Genomic DNA, 16,002 nt, shown 5'->3' with positions numbered 1-16,002 from the left:
TGCCAGTCATTGAATTTAAGATCAAAGTAAGATCCAGAGCAGATTTATTTCCAGTTACTAGATCAATCCTGGTTCCCCGGCCGTCATTAAGACTCACAAGCCTTTTCTCATCCAGTAGTTCCTCCAACACTTGTCAGTTTACATCAGTCCGTAACCCTCCCCAGAGTGTACTATGAGCATTAAAATCCCCACACCACATTACCCGTCTCCTATCTTGACCTTCAACATTCCCAAGGGCCAGCAACTCCAGTCTCTTACACAGGTTGTAAAAGTTCACTATTACCATATTCCCCCCCTCCCTCCCAACCACACCTCTACCACTACATACTCCTGTTCCACTCCCTCTCCCACACACCTATATGGGATCCCACGCTTTATAAAGGTAGCACACCCTCCTCCTCCCCCTGCCACCTTATCTCTACGGTCTGCAACATAACCTTGTAATACAAAATCTAGAGTAGGTTTTAGCCATGTCTCCTGGAGACATATCACATCAGGTTTGACTGGTAACTCCTCAAGAAACTGTTTGAACTTTTGCCCATTAGCCATCAAACTTCTGGCATTCCATTGAAGGATTAACACCATAATGAAAATTAACCAATACATGATTCCTGGCTAGACTGATTCTCAATCTTATTGAGGTCATCCTGTACATTTTCCCATGTCAGTCCTGTGATCCCAAGATACCTCACTGCCTGCTCCACTATGATCTTTATCTTCTTAGTCCTCCATTGTCATTTTTCTGTTCTACCAGTCTTGTGTTCTCCCCCATTCTGCTCCCTCCATCACGCCCAAACTGCATCCCGATCTGCCCTGGAATACCCCAATTGTTTCTACGTGAACTACCATCACTGCTTCTGCATACGAGATGTTACGCTCACTCCTCACCTGCTGCACTTCCACCTGTCTTTTCATCACTGCACAACCCCCATACGCTACACTATGGGCGCCCCCACACTTATAGCACTTTAACTGGACCCCATCTCCACATCTCCCAATATCTCTTTTGCTGTCTCACAATAACCTTCAACCTGGCATTTCTGCTTTCCACAAACCGATTCGTATTGAGTAGGTCCACTTACTACAGGTACATCCATGTAAGCCCCATCAGTCCGCACTGTAGTTCTACCAATCTGTCTTACAGCCTCTGCATAAGATACATCATGACTGATCCTATATCTCTGAGCCTCTCTAGCCTCTCTCTGAACATGACATCCACCAAATGCTGCACTGTGTTCTCCCCCACAATTACAGCACTTAACCTTCACATTGCTTCCACATTCCCCGTAATCATGTTCCCCACCACACTTGGCACATCTTTTCTTTCCTTTACACTGAGCAGCTACATGTCCCATTCTTTGGCATTTAAAACACCACAGTGCATATGGGACAAATTCTTTAACATTGAAACTAAGGAATCCTATCTGTAATTTTCCCAGCAAAACTTTCTCAAACCTCAGCATCACTGATAAGCTTTCACTTCTTTGACCCTCTTTCCTACTGATCAACCTTTTGGCCTCAATCACTCTGCCTCCCTTCACATTTTCTTTAATATCATCTGTAGACATAGATATTGCTTTTATTCTTCTTCCCATTAAGCTGTTACATTTGCAGAATCTTCCCTTGCTGAGCCTGGCTACCACAAAATATTAGCAATCTACCATTTCCAATTAACCGGGCTCGTTTAACATCACCTATCTCTTTCTCTACGGCATTAGTTAGTCGGACAGGGTGTAAATGAGGCCCTGTGGTCTCATCAAACAGCCTCACAACTTTCCACTCCACTCCGACACATTACTAGTTTCCTACCTTGACCCTATTTTTGCTTTCTACACTAGACGCTCCACTGCTTTCAGTATCATGATCTCTCGTCTTCCTATGTCTTTCCACTACAGACCATTCAGATCCTTGACCCTCATCCTCCAGCTCCATATCATCAGAACGGTCACCCATATTGATCGCATTCCAGCACAGCTGTTGCTTCTCCAACCTTCTCTCCATTTCTTCCATACTATTCGCCGCCATTTCACTTCCGAATGTACTGGAAAGTTGGGCCTGAGTGAAAACGTTTGGGAACCCCTGCTTTAGGGAACACAAGTCAGAACCTATTGAACAGGGTAATAAGAATCAGTGGGAAGGAGATCGGAGCAAGCCAGGAACCCCTCAGTGACATTTACAAAAAACGAGTGAGGAAGAAGGGGTAACAACAAATAGCATTTGACATAAGACACACACTGAATGACCAGTATAGCCCCATAACCCTCCGGGGCGCAGGTATAGAGCTCTCCTATTCAAATCTAAGAGAGCAGCTTCTAGTTTTGTGCCAACATCCATCAAACTCCTTAACTCTTTAAAGTTTTTATTTGTATTTGTATACAAAGCGCTCATTGTGCGAAATGTATTTATGTTATCAATAAACATTTGAAGACGAAATACAGTTTACATGTTGTCAACTGTCTAAGCCAACCCCGTCTGTTTTGTTGCTAAACAACCAACCCGTCTATAGTCAATTACTTTTCCTGTCAATGACTGTGTTTGATAAACTTCCTTTTATTGTGTAGGTGTTTGTCCCTTTTGAAACTTTAATGAAACCTTAATTCAGCCAAGAAATCCATATTTTCATTGATTAAATAGTCTGCAGTCTGACCAGTCATGTAGCAATGTGATTGATTAGTTGCCTTACAGTTGTGTGTGGTTTTGTTGACATCTAGCCTCATCTAGCCTTGTTATGGAATAATTGATGACAAAAATACCTCAAACTTCAGGAAATCATTACGCACTTCCAGTTCCCATGAACCTTTATTTGACTTGCTGTACAACAGAGGACACAATGGTCATCTCAGAAAAAGCATACATTCATTCTCAAACAATGTCTTAATTGACATTGAACTCATAGTCGTCCCTTTATTCACCATTTCAGTAAGGAAAGAGCAACAGTCGGTTTCCCATCCAGTATTAAATCAGGATCATATATGACCAGCAGGCTCAGGCAATATCCATGGCTAAAGAGGGTACAAACACTTCAAGACCCTATGGTCAGATGGCTTTTCATAAAGACATAATGGTAAATAAAGGAATTCAAGTTGCTGTGTGTGTGGGACTTGATGGGGAGATAGAACCAGTGGAGGCAGCAGAGGCGACCCGTCATTTTTGCCTGTTTTGCATGTTATTTTGGCATTAATACGTGTCACATATCAGTTTGCAAACAATGTAAAAAATCCAAGAAGGCTCAAGGTCATTGACCACAGATAAAATGACGTCAAATCACGTTATATCTACCGTAACTTTGATTGGACTGATCATGTCAACGTCATACTTTCAAAGCAGTCATCATCATGAATCAAGTCGGCAATCTACTGGCAAATCCTTTTCAATCCTTGTCATATGAAGATGAATTATAGATAAAACATATCGGTGCTCATCGGCCATTGGACATAAACATTACACAACAAGTTGGAAATCGCAAATTTAACAATGAATGGTTTGGAAGGAATTAACTGCAAGCATTGCAAAGCAATCACTAGCCTGCTATTCAGTGGAGAGAGTGTGTGGTCCAAGTCTGGGTTTAAGGGTATTTTTTCCAAGCTTCAAAGGATAAACATTCACATGCAACACCATTGGCCATAAAAGGTTAAATACATTGGCCATGCTGTCAACCCAGCATGACTTCTGCCGCGTTCAGAACAACTGGAAACTCAGAAATGGGAAATCTCAGACTTCAGTGAGTTCAAGACAACTGGGAAGTCAGAAGAAAATTAGCTCTGACTGGGAAAATACGTTTGAACGGTCATCCAACTCGGAATTCGAAGTCGGGAACTCTGGCCTCTTTCTAGAGCTCCGACCTGAAGATCACTGACGTCATGATTCAACCTTGTTTTTTTCAGAGTTCCCAGTTGTCTTGAAAGAACCATAAATCCAGAGAATGCCAGACTTTGATGACAAAGTTTGATGACAAAATTTGCCCACAAGAAGGATCGCCGCGCCACCTTCCTGTTCAAGTGAGCACAGCACAACAAGGTGAGTCCAAAAATGTATTGTATGCTGCTGCATAAATGATGTATTATGCCAGGGAGATATGTATACTGTAGCTAAGAAAGTAATACTAAGTGTATGTTATGTAGTAAGCTGTTAGTAGCCCATGTGCCTCACCCTAATAATTTGGTCCCTTTCCCCCTCATAACTTAGCCTACTGCTCTGACTTGGTGGTGCACATGTAGCCTATAGCCTGTTTTAGAGAAATGTAATCATTGAATATTGTACGAGCTTTCATTGTCTGCTTACATGCCCCCTTCATTTATTCTACGGTTCTGACTTGGTGTACAGGGAGAATACTGTAAGAATGGCCCATGTTCTGAATTCTGTTGCTGTACATTTAAAAAGTGCTGAACAAATACTTATACTGACTATGTCCGTCTTAACTCGCTCATTAATGTCTTAATCAAAATTACGGATTGCCTCTTATCCACTCATCGTTCCCTTATGCCATAGTTTGTACATCTCAATTGTCAGTAGAAACCACATTTGTTTAAGCAAGTCAGCCATATCAGCTATGTATTTTTAAAAAGGCAATAAATTAGGCTAAATTAACTGTTTCGCTGTCAGACAAGGCTCCGCTGATAGCCAGGTGTAAGGATTCACTCCATGGTGCTGAAAAGAAAGCTCTTGTGACACTCTGGCTCCGGGACTTTTGTATTTGAGCCAGGGTGTATTTGTTTTGTTGGGTTTTGTTGTGGGGTTTGTTGTATAGGGTGTATTCGGTTGGTTGTGTTTTGGGTGAGTTAATTGTGGTGTCGTGTGACTCCCAATCGGAGGTAACGAGTGTCAGCTGTCGGCTCGTTATCTCTGATTGGGAGCCATATTTAAACTATTTGTGTTCTCATGAGGGTTGTGGGTTTTTGTTCCAGGTTCAGTATTTTGTCACTGTTGGACTTCACTATCGTCTTTTGTTTTGTAGTTACGTGCTTTCTTTATTAAAGTCATCATGTTCACTCAACGCGCTGCGTATTGGTCTGCTCCTTTTATAGACGATCGTGACAGAAAAACCCACCATAAGAGGACCAAGCAGCGTGTCAAGCGGCAACAGGACCCAGCTCCGAAGGATTCTTGGACATGGGAGGAGATACTGGCTGGAGAGGGTCCTTGGGCACAACCGGGAGACTATCGCCGCCCTCGTGAAGAGCTGGAGGCAGCTAAAGCCGAGAGGAGGTGGTATGAGGAGGCAGCACGGAGTCGAGGCTGGAAGCCCGTGGGTACCACCCAAAAATTTCTTGGGGGGGGGCTTAAAGGGAGTGTGGCGAAGTCAGGTAGGAGACCTGCGCCTACTCCCTGGACTTACCGTGGAGAGCGAGAGTACGGGCAGACACCGTGTTACGCAGTAGAGCGCATGGTGTCTCCTGTACGCAGGCATAGCCCGGTTCGGTACATTCCAGCTCCACGTATCGGCCGGGCTAGATTGAGCGTTGAGCCGGATGTCATGAAGCCGGCCCAACGCATCAGGCCACCAGTGCGTCTCCTCGGGCCGGCTTACATGGCACCAGCCTTACGCATGGTGTCCCCGGTTCGCCTACATAGCCCGGTGCGGGTTATTCCTCCTTCCCGTACTGGTCGGGCGACAGGGAGTATACAACCAGGTAAGGTTGGGCAGGCTCAGTGCTCAAGGGAGCCAGTACGCCTGCACGGTCCGGTATTTCCGGCGCCACCTCTCCACTCCAGCCCAGTACCACCAGTGCCTACACCACGCACTAGGCTTCCTGTAAGTCTGCAGAGCCCTGTGTCTCCTCCACGCACTAGCTGTAGGGTGCGTGTCTCCAGCCTTTTCCCACCAGTGCCTACACCACGCACCAAGCCTCCTGTGTGTCCCCCGAGTCCTGTGCGTCCTGTTGCTGCTCTCCGCACTAGGCCTTATGTGCGCCCCCAGGGTCCAGCATGCCCTGTTGCTTCTCCCCGCACTAGCCCTGAGATGCATGTCCTCAGCCCGGTACCTCCAGTTCCGGCACCACGCACCAGGCCTACGGTGCGCCTCAGACGGCCAGAGTCTGCCGTCTGCCCAACGGGGTCTGAACTGCCCGTCTGCCCTAAGGCGCTTGAACTGGCCATCTGTACTGAGCCTGCTAAGCCGCCCGTCTGCCATGAGCCTTCAGAGCCGTCCGCCAGACCGGAGCCGCTAGAGCCTTCCGCCAGACAGGATCAGCCAGAGCCTTCCGCCAGACAGGATCAGCCAGAGCCTTCCGCCAGACAGGATCAGCCAGAGCCTTCCGCCAGCCATGAGCAGCCAGATCCGTCAGCCAGCCATGAGCAGCCAGATCCGTCAGCCAGCCATGAGCAGCCAGATCCGTCAGCCAGCCATGAGCAGCCAGATCCGTCAGCCAGCCATGAGCAGCCAGATCCGTCAGCCAGCCATGAGCAGCCAGATCCGTCAGCCAGCCATGAGCAGCCAGATCCGTCAGCCAGCCATGAGCCGTCCAGCCAGGATCCGCCAGAGCCGTCCAGCCAGGATCCGCCAGAGCCAGCCAGCCAGGATCCGCCATTGAGTCCGGGGCTGTCCCTTAGCCCGATGCTGTCCCTTAGCCCGGTGCTACCCCTTATCCTGGTGCTGCCTCTTAGTCCGGTGCTGCCCCTTAGCCAGGTGCTGTCCCTTAGCCCGGTGCTGCCCCTAAATCCAGGTGGGGTAAGTTGGAGGGTGGTCATGTGGAAGAGGCTAGGGAAGCGGGTGGTGACTAAGGTGGGGTTGGGACCACGACCAGGGCCAGAACCGCCACCGTGGACAGACGCCCACCCAGACCCTCCCCTAGACTGTATGCTGGTGCGCCCGGAGTGCGCACCTTTAGGGGGGGGTACTGTGACACTCTGGCTCCGGGACTTTTGTATTTGAGCCAGGGTGTATTTGTTTTGTTGGGTTTTGTTGTGGGGTTTGTTGTATAGGGTGTATTCGGTTGGTTGTGTTTTGGGTGAGTTAATTGTGGTGTCGTGTGACTCCCAATCGGAGGTAACGAGTGTCAGCTGTCGGTATTTTGTCACTGTTGGACTTCACTATCGTCTTTTGTTTTGTAGTTACGTGCTTTCTTTATTAAAGTCATCATGTTCACTCAACGCGCTGCGTATTGGTCTGCTCCTTTTATAGACGATCGTGACAGCTCTGCTGTTAGGACAGCTTTATGTAGGCCCTAACAGTTTGTGGGCACCATTTGTCACCGTTATAGTGCAATTAATGAATTGTTTAGTGTTGAGTTGTGTAGCGACTTTGCTGGGATGCATGAAAACATTGTATTTTTGTTGCCCCACCATGATTTACATGCTAAGATCGCTACGGTCTATTTCTCGTGTGTTTTTGTTCTACTTGACTTATTTTATAGTAGGCCTACTACTGATATTCATTACTGCGTTGTTGGGAAAGAGCAAGCAAGAAAGGCATTTCACTGTACTTGTGCACGTGACAATAAAAACCTGAAACTTGATACATAGGCCTACTTCAATGTAAAAGATTAGATATTACATTTGACTGTATACCGGTATTATGAACCACACTGCCTATGATATTGAAAAAATGTGAAATATAGTGCATTCGGAAAGTATTCAGACCCCTTGACTTTTTCCACATTTTGTTACGTTACAGCCTTATTCTAAAATGGATTTAAAAAAATATATTTGTCTCATCAATCTACACACAATTCCCCATAATGACAAAGCATTTTTCTTGCAAATTTAGTCAGTGGCAGAAGATGAATCCCCTTTAAAATGTTGATATTTGGTTGCGTTGACAATCACTTTTGATGACAAACTGCTCCAGAGCACCCCGGACTTCAGACTGGGGCGAAGGTTCACCTTCCAACAGGACAACGACCCTAAGCACACAGCCAAGTCTCTGAATGTCCTTGAGTGGCCCAGCCAGAGCCAGGACCTGAACCTGATCGAACATCTCTGGAGAGACCTGAAAATAGCTGTGCAGCGACACTCCCCATCCAACCTGACAGAGCTTTAGAGGATCTGCAGAGAAGAATGAGAGAAACTCCCCAAATACAGGTGTGCCAAGCTTGTAGCGTCATACCCAAGAAGACTTGAGGCTGTAATCAATGCCAAAGGTGCTTCAATAAATGTAATACATTCGCTTTGCCATTATTGGGTATTGTGTGTAGACTGATGAGTACAAAAAATATATTTAATACATTTTAGAATAAGGCTGTAACCTAACAAAATGTGTAAAAAGTCAAGTGGTCGGAACACTTTCCGAATGCGCTATGTATATGTACAATACCAGTCAAAAGTTTGGACACACCTACTCATTCAAGATATTTTCTTTACTTGTACTATTTTCTACATTGTAGAATTATAGTGAAGACATCAAAACTATGAAATAACACATATGGAATCATGTAGTAACCAAAAAAGTGTTAAACAAATCAAAAAATATTTTATATTTGAGATTCTTCAAATAGCCACCCTTTGCCTTTGTCACAAGTGTAGAGGAGTAGGCAGGAGGCAGTCGCCGGTTTAGAACTACAGAATTTATTAAAGCACCATAGTTTAAAGCGGGACGAAACCCACAGTGCAAAATATAAAGTACTCAGGAAAAAGTAGGAGAGATTCCTCTCAGGAAAACAAGCAACATATAAAATGACTGACAAAGACAAATGACAGAGGGAGTATACAGTGAGGGAAAAAAGTATTTGATCCCCTGCTGATTTTGTACGTTTGCCCACTGACAAAGAAATAATCAGTCTATAATTTTAATGGTAGGTTTAATTGAACAGTGAGAGACAGAATAACAAAAAAAAAATCCAGAAAAACGCACGTCAAAAATGTTATAAATTGATTTGCATTTTAATTAGGGAAATAAGTATTTGACCCCTCTGCAAAACATGACTTAGTACTTGGTGGCAAAACCCTTGTTAGCAATCACAGAGGTCATACGTTTCTTGTAGTTGGCCACCAGGTTTGCACACATCTCAGGAGGGATTTTGTCCCACTCCTCTTTGCAGATCTTCTCCAAGTCATTAAGGTTTCGAGGCTGACGTTTGGCATCTCGAACCTTCAGCTCCCTCCACAGATTTTCTATGGGATTAAGGTCTGGAGACTGGCTAGGCCACTCCAGGACCTTAATGTGCTTCTTCTTGAGCCACTCCTTTGTTGCCTTGGCCGTGTGTTTTGGGTCATTGTCATGCTGGAATACCCATCCACGACCCATTTTCAATGCCCTGGCTGAGGGAAGGAGGTTCTCACCCAAGATTTGACGGTACATGGCCCCGTCCATTGTCCCTTTGATGCGGTGAAGTTGTCCTGTCCCCTTAGCAGAAAACACCCCCAAAGCATAATGTTTCCACCTCCATGTTTGACGGTGGGGATGGTGTTCTTGGGATCATAGGCAGCATTCCTCCTCCTCCAAACACGGCGAGTTGAGTTGATGCCAAAGAGCTCCATTTTGGTCTCATCTGACAACAACACTTTCACCCAGTTCTTCTCGGAATCATTCCGATGTTCATTGGCAAACTTCAGACGGGCCTGTATATGTGCTTTCTTGAGCAGGGGGACCTTGCGGGCGCTGCAGGAATTCAGTCCTTCACGGCATAGTGTGTTACCAATTGTTTTCTTGGTGACTATGGTCCCAGCTGCATTGAGATCATTGACAAGATCCTCCCGTGTAGCTCTGGGCTGATTCCTCACCATTCTCATGATCATTGCAACTCCACGAGGTGATATCTTGCATGGAGATTGACAGTTCTTTTGTGTTTCTTCCATTTGCGAATAATCGCACCAACTGTTGTCACCTTCTCACCAAACTGCTTGGTGATGGTCTTGTAGCCCATGCCAGCCTTGTGTAGGTCTACAATCTTGTACCTGACATCCTTGGAGAGCTCTTTGGTCTTGGCCATGGTGGAGAGTTTGGAATCTGATTGATTGATTGCTTCTGTGGACAGGTGTCTTTTATACAGGTAACAAGCTGAGATTAGGAGCACTACCTTTAAGAGCTTGTTACCTGTATAAAACACACCTGGAAGCCAGAAATCTTTCTGATTGAGAGGAGGTCAAATACTTATTCCCTCATTAAAATGCAAATCAATTTATAACATTTTTTACATGCGTTTTTCTGGATTTTTTTGTTGTTATTCTGTCTCTCACTGTTCAAATAAACCTACCATTAAAATTATAGACTGATCATTTCTTTGTCAGTGGGCAAACGTACAAAATCAGCAGGGGATCAAATACTTTTTTCCCCTCATTGTATATATTCAGTGATACAGTGGGGATTGGAACCAGGTGTGTGTAATGATGAGGAGACAAGTCTGGGGTTGATGAGTGAAGGGCGTTTGCCAGCAGCAGGTTCAGCAGCAGCTAGAAGGCCGGCGACGCCGAACGCCTGAGCTGGACAAGAGGGGGAGACAAAGCGAAGGCTGATGTGACAGCCTTGATGAAAGCTTTGCACACTCCTGGCATTCTCTCCACCAGCTTCACCTGGAATGCTTTTCCAACAGCCTTGAAGGAGTTCCCACATATGCTGAGCACTTGTTGGCTGCTTTTCCTTCACTCTGCCGTCCGACTCATCCCAAACCATAAATAAATAATAAATAAAAAAAATGTATAAGTCAAAAAATGTATGTAGCAACTGCTTATTGACCCTTTAATGCAACAATACTTCCACTATTACCAAATCGATTTTCCTCTTGTGCTAATGATAAAAGTCCACACAACAGCTCATCCTTCTCAGTACTAAAGTTCAGACTATCAAACCTAGAATATAAATAGTTCAGACTCTCTGCAAATACAATGCAATGCTCTTTTCATTGAACATTGGGCTCAATGTCATTAGTTGGTAGTCCAGAGAGGGCTTTTTCCCCCTATAAATTAGGATCCTCTTCATTCCCACCTTGGCCACATTGGGTCCACTATTTTACAGTTATGCTCAGTTCTAACATTCCCTATATATTAGTCACTATATTTGCCACTACTTTATCATTCATGTACTTTTTATATTATGTGTATCCTAATATCTCCCTTCCAGAAACCACAAACCTTCCTACCTACCACAACCATCCTACAGCACTTGAAACTCCCAACTATTAAGTCTTCACCTCAACCCCTCAATTTAGTGGATTAGCTATATACACAACTCCTCTTTAAAAAAAATTCAAAGACACATCGCTTGTTGATCAAGCTAAATTATACAGTAAAGCGGGTTGCTAGCCAGTTAGCAGAACAAACAGTTGCCTCTCACCATAGACAGCTACAGTCTCTAAGCCTGCTAGCTAGCTAGAGCTACTCATTAGCCTTCATATTGCTAGCTTTCGTTTCAACATCTTGCTTGCCTGATTGGTCTCCCCTTTTCCCTGGAACTGCTCGCATGCGCTTGTTAGTTATAGGAACAGTAACTATGCGGCGGAGTTGTGGGAGAGAAGCAGCGAATCAGCATCCAAAGCGTTTATTTGTGGCACAGATCCACGCGACGTTAAGTCAGACTGTCGGCAGTCAGATCTGGCATCTACACCGGTTCAAAGACATTAGCCCCCGTTCTACTTTTGAGCATCAACATCGCTGAGCGTCTGTAGAACGTTGATGACAATGGCAATGACGCGACCTAGTGACGGAGGTGCAACCCACAGTTTGGTCAGAGATACTCAGAGTCGGTACTTTTGAGGAGATGGGAAACTCCTTTGGAATCATATTAACGCCCATTATGTACGTTGCCCATGAGTCGTTAATGGGACGCGCGGTGCATTCTGGGCGATTCTGGGACAAGTAGAGCTGTCCTTCAAAAAATGAATGGAGGTCAATTGGGCGCTAGATCAAAAACCAAATATTAGCATGAATGTCGTCAACAAGAAGTACAACATTACAAATATTTTCCGAGATATTAGTTAATTAAATTGTTCTCTGAGAATACCGTATAGCTTTGGAATCGTGACCTTATGTACTTTCGAGGAAAATAGGCAGGTTTCTCGACTCATACCCTGACTTTGAGAAGGGATTGCGTGACGATTAGTTAAGCAACCGCGTGACGCAGCATGACAACGTGAACACGATTGGTCGACAGTCTGCTAGGTAGACAGGTTATATGTTCCTCCAGTCATTGCCCAACCGTATTCCTATTTTTAATATCTCTGGTTTGGTGTACTCTTTTCATCAATGTTTGGCGTCTCGTTTCCATAACAACATAAGATACCAACGGGAAGTAAAGGGGTATGTATGTCGTCGATTTCTTAGTTTGTAAACTAGCTACAAAAAACTAAATTGCAGGTCTTGCCTCTGATATCAATAACTTTATATTATTTTGAAACTATGTAATTTGTAATGGTTTTCATCAGTTGTATAGTAACGTTGTTGACCCTGGCCTAGGCTGCTGCTGATTGCTTGCTAGTTCTTGATCATAACCAAACCCAAACGGAATCTGCGGGGACTTCTGCTTAAAATCTGCGGAAAGCTTTTTTTTGCGTCTAGTGTAGTAACATTATTTTATAACATTGGGAACATGGTTTTATGTAAATAAATGCTTAGATGGCAATTAACCTACGGTTATCCTTCTACTAAAGCTCAGTAAAAAATAACCTCTACACAAACTCAACCATTACAGTATATGATCATTTTATCTTAAACGTTTCCTTATGGAAAAATATGATAGATAAATAAATAGAGCGTCATCAACAAAGTGCAAAGGCATATAAATACAAATTATACATTGATGAATCCATCTATAAATACAGTGCCTTGCAAAAGTATTCATCCCCCTTGGCGTTTTTCCTATTTTGTTGCATTACAACCTGTAATTTAAATGGATTTTTTTGTGGGATTTCATGTAATGGACATACACAAAATAGTGAAATGAAAAAAATAACTTGGTTCAAAAAATTCGAAAAAATAAATAACAGTAAAGTGGTGCGTGCATATGTATTCACCCCCTTTGCTATGAAGCCCCTAAATACGATCTGGTGCAACCAATTACCTTCAGAAGTCACATAATTAGTTAAATAAAGTCCACCTGTGTGCAATCTAAGTGTCACATGATCTGTCACATGATCTCAGTATATATACACTACCATCAAAAGTTTTAGAACACCTACTCATTCATTTATATTTACATTTTTGTCATTTAGCAGACACTCTTATCCAGAGCGACTTACAAATTGGTGCATTCACCTTATGATAGCCAGTGAGACAACCACTTTACAATATATAAAAATATATATTTTTATTTTATTTTATTTTTTGTGAGGTAGGGGGAGGGTAGAAGGATTACTTTTATCCTATCCCAGGTATTCCTTAAAGAGGTGGGGTTTAAAGTGTCTCCGGAAGGTGGTGAGTGACTCCGCTGTCCTGGCGTCGTGAGGGAGCTTGTTCCACCATTGGGGTGCCAGAGCAGCGAACAGTTTAGACTGGGCTGAGCGGGAACTGTGCTTCCGCAGAGGTAGGGGGGCCAGCAGGCCAGAGGTGGATGAACGCAATGCCCTCGTTTGGGTGTAGGGACTGATCAGAGCCTGAAGGTACGGAGGTGCCGTTCCCCTCACAGCTCCGTAGGCAAGCACCATGGTCTTGTAGCAGATGCGGGCTTCAACTGGAAGCCAGTGGAGTGTGCGGAGGAGCGGAGTGACGTGAGAGAACATGGGAAGGTTGAACACCAGACGGGCTGCAGCGTTCTGGATGAGTTGTAGGGGTTTAATGGCACAGGCAGGGAGCCCAGCCAACAGCGAGTTGCAGTAATCCAGACGGGAGATGACAAGTGCCTGGATTAGGACCTGTGCCGCTTCCTGTGTAAGGTAGGGTCGTACTCTGCGAATGTTGTAGAGCATGAACCTACAGGATCGGGTCACCGCTTTGATGTTAGCGGAGAACGACAGGGTGTTGTCCAGGGTCACGCCAAGATACTTTGCACTCTGGGAGGAGGACACAACGGAGTTGTCAACCGTGATGGCGAGATCATGGAGCGGGCAGTCCTTCCCCGGGAGGAAGAGCAGCTCCGTCTTGCCAGACATGCAGAGATGCGATTCGCCACCTGGTTATCAGAAGGGGGACAGGAGAAGATTAATTGTGTGCCGTCTGCGTAGCAATGATAGGAGAGACCATGTGAGGATATGACAGAGCCAAGTAACTTGGTGTATAGAGATAATAGGAGAGGGCCTAGAACTGAGCCCTGGGGGACACCAGTGGTGAGAGCACGTGGTGCGGAGACAGATTCTCGACACGCCACCTGGTAGGAGCGACCTGTGAGGTAGGACGCAATCCAAGAGTGAGCCGCGCCGGAGATGCCCAACTCGGAGAGGGTGGAGAGGAGGATCTGATGGTTCACAGTATCAAAGGCAGCAGATAGGTCTAGAAGGATGAGAGCAGAGGAGAGAGAGTTAGCTTTAGCAGTGCGGAGAGCCTCCGTGACACAGAGAAGAGCAGTCTCAGTTGAATGACCAGTCTTGAAACCTGAATGGTTTGGATCAAGAAGGTAATTCTGAGAGAGATAACAAGAGAGTTGGCTAAAGACGGCACGCTCAAGAGTTTTGGAGAGAAAAGAAAGAAGGGATACTGGTCTGTAGTTGTTGACATCGGAGTGATCGAGTGTAGGTTTTTTGAGGAGGGGTGCAACTCTCGCTCTCTTGAAGACGGAAGGGACATGGCCAGCGTTCAAGGATGAGTTGATGAGCGAGGTGAGGTAAGGGAGAAGGTCTCCGGAAATGGTCTGGATAAGAGAGGAGGGGATAGGATCAAGCGGGCAGGTTGTTGGGCGGGCAGGTTGTTGGGCGGCCGGCCGTCACAAGTCGCAAGATTTCATCTGGAGAGAGAGGGTAGAAAGAAGTCAAAGCATAGGGTAGGGCAGTGTGAGCAGGACCAGCGGTGTCATTTGACTTAATAAATGAGGATGAATCCACAGAGAGGGAGGAGGGAGGGGGAGGAGGAGGAGGATTCAGCAGGGAGGAGAAGGTGGCAAAGAGCTTCCTAGGGTTAGAGGCAGAGGCTTGAAATTTAGAGTGGTAGAAAGTGGCTTTAGCAGCAGAAACAGAGGAAGAAAATGTAGAGAGGAGGGAGTGAAAAGATGACAGGTCGGCAGGGAGTCTAGTTTTCCTCCATTTCCGCTCGGCTGCCCGGAGCCCTGTTCTGTGAGCTCGCAATGAGTCGTCAAGCCACGGAGCAGGAGTGGAGGACCGAGCCGGCCGGGAGGATAGGGGACATAGAGAGTCAAAAGATGCAGAAAGGGAGGAGAGTTGAGGCAGAATCAGGAGATTGGAGGGAGAAGGATTGAGCAGAGGGAAGAGATGATAGGATGGAAGAGGAGAGAGTAGCGGGAGAGAGAGAGCGAAGGTCGCGACGGCGCATTACCATCTGAGTAGGGGCAGAGTGAGTAGTGTTGGAGGAGAGCGAGAGAGAAAAGGATACAAAGTAGTGGTCGGAGACTTGGAGGGGAGTTGCAGTGAGATTAGTAGAAGAACAGCATCTAGTAAAGATGAGGTCAAGCGTATTGCCTGCCTTGTGAGTAGGGGGAGACGGTGAGAGGGTGAGGTCAAAAGAGGAGAGGAGTGGAAAGAAGGAGGCAGAGAGAAATGTGTCAAAAGTAGACGTAGGGAGGTTAAAGTCACCCAGAACTGTGAGGGGTGAGCCATCCTCAGGAAAGGAACTTATCAAGGCGTCAAGCTCATTGATGAACTCTCCAAGGGAACCTGGAGGGCGATAAATGACAAGGATGTTAAGCTTGAATGGGCTAGTGACTGTGACAGCATGGAATTCAAATGAGGAGATAGACAGATGGGTCAGAGGAGAAAGAGAGAATGTCCACTTGGGAGAGATGATGATTCCTGTGCCACCGCTCCGCTGACCAGATGCTCTCGGGGTATGCCAGAACACATGGTCAGACGAGGAGAGAGCAGTAGGAGTAGCAGTGTTTTCTGTGGTAATCCATGTTTCCGTCAGCGCCAAGAAGTCGAGGGACAGGAGGGTAGCATAGGCTGAGATGAACTCTGCCTTGTTGGCTGCAGAACAGCAGTTCCAGAGGCTGCCGGAGACCTGGAACTCCACGTGGGTCGTGCGTGCAGGGAC

General features: G+C 45.7%; 1 protein-coding gene across 1 annotated transcript in view; it reads left to right on the top strand.

The window, feature by feature from the left end:
- Nucleotides 1-12,080: 12,080 nt before the first annotated feature.
- Nucleotides 12,081-16,002, top strand: part of cfap77 (cilia and flagella associated protein 77) — an 83,073-nt gene continuing 79,151 nt past the window's right edge. The window contains exon 1 of the mRNA XM_084176184.1: nt 12,081-12,168. The gene's annotated coding sequence lies outside the window, so the exon portion shown is untranslated. The remainder of the gene's footprint in view (nt 12,169-16,002) is intronic.

The sequence above is a fragment of the Coregonus lavaretus genome (genome assembly GCF_964263955.1).
Source record: "Coregonus lavaretus genome assembly, chromosome: 14".
Taxonomy (NCBI): domain Eukaryota; kingdom Metazoa; phylum Chordata; class Actinopteri; order Salmoniformes; family Salmonidae; genus Coregonus; species Coregonus lavaretus.
The sequence above is the reverse complement of the archived record's forward strand: the minus strand, read 5'-3'. Positions and strand labels throughout refer to the sequence as shown.